This window comes from Heterodontus francisci, unplaced genomic scaffold (assembly GCF_036365525.1).
Source record: "Heterodontus francisci isolate sHetFra1 unplaced genomic scaffold, sHetFra1.hap1 HAP1_SCAFFOLD_121, whole genome shotgun sequence".
NCBI classification, from domain to species: Eukaryota; Metazoa; Chordata; class Chondrichthyes; order Heterodontiformes; family Heterodontidae; genus Heterodontus; species Heterodontus francisci.
Window position 1 is genome coordinate 1,439,331 of NW_027140425.1, and position 839 is coordinate 1,440,169.

The window sequence follows — 839 nt, forward strand, 5'->3', positions numbered from 1 at the left end:
AGTGACCTTTTCAAAGGTGCAGGCAAAGATTTCTCCATCTTCGCTTTGGTTTACTGTGGTCCCATATAATATTCTGATATCTGTCAAGGCTTAGTACAGAATTTATAAGAATCTGACGGTTAAAATAACCTGAGTTTACTCTACACACATTGCATTGAAGGTTTCATCGACAACTCTCCATGAGGTGCCACACAGATTATATTACATCACTTCCTGTGATGATGCACATCGTCTATTTATATAATCTGCCCAGTAACAACCCAAAGTCCACTCTTATATTATTGTACAGATGTGAGAAAAGCTGAGGATGGGAATGGAACGTCTGAATGAAGATTTCATGATGCTGATGATGTAAATTAGACTGATCTGTTACCCATTCCACAATCCCTCTTTATTTCTGTGCATGTTTCTCGATGCTGTTTCAACCAAATTGAAAAAGAATCACAAATCCTTCTCTGGAGCCTCAGGTGTCCATAAATAAAAGGCATGGTGGCCAAGTGGTAAGGCGTCAGTCTTGTAAATTGAAGATCACGGGTTCAATCCCCATCCGTGCCTTATGATTAGTTTCTCACTTTAAATATGATGTTTCCAGAAAAGATGTGCGTTGCATTTATGTCGGCCATCTGGAAATCAGTGTCATGTTACACTTTATTCTGGACACTGTGAAGAACATGAGGAGTAGCCTCATGGTTCCTCGAGCCTTCTCTGCCATTGACAGAGTGAAAATAACTGAGGTCCAAGCACTGAACCTTTTTACTGTGCATTTGCTTGATATTTAACAGAGCTATTCTATTAAAGGCGGCACAGTGGCGCAGTGGTTAGCACCGCAGCCTCACAGC

The 839-nt window shown here is 40.9% G+C and overlaps 1 non-coding gene across 1 annotated transcript; it reads left to right on the top strand.

Moving 5' to 3' along the window:
- The first annotated feature begins 483 nt into the window (after positions 1-483).
- On the top strand, positions 484-555 carry trnat-ugu (transfer RNA threonine (anticodon UGU)). Its single transcript has one exon. It is a non-coding gene; the product is annotated as a tRNA-Thr (tRNA).
- The last annotated feature ends 284 nt before the right edge of the window (positions 556-839 follow it).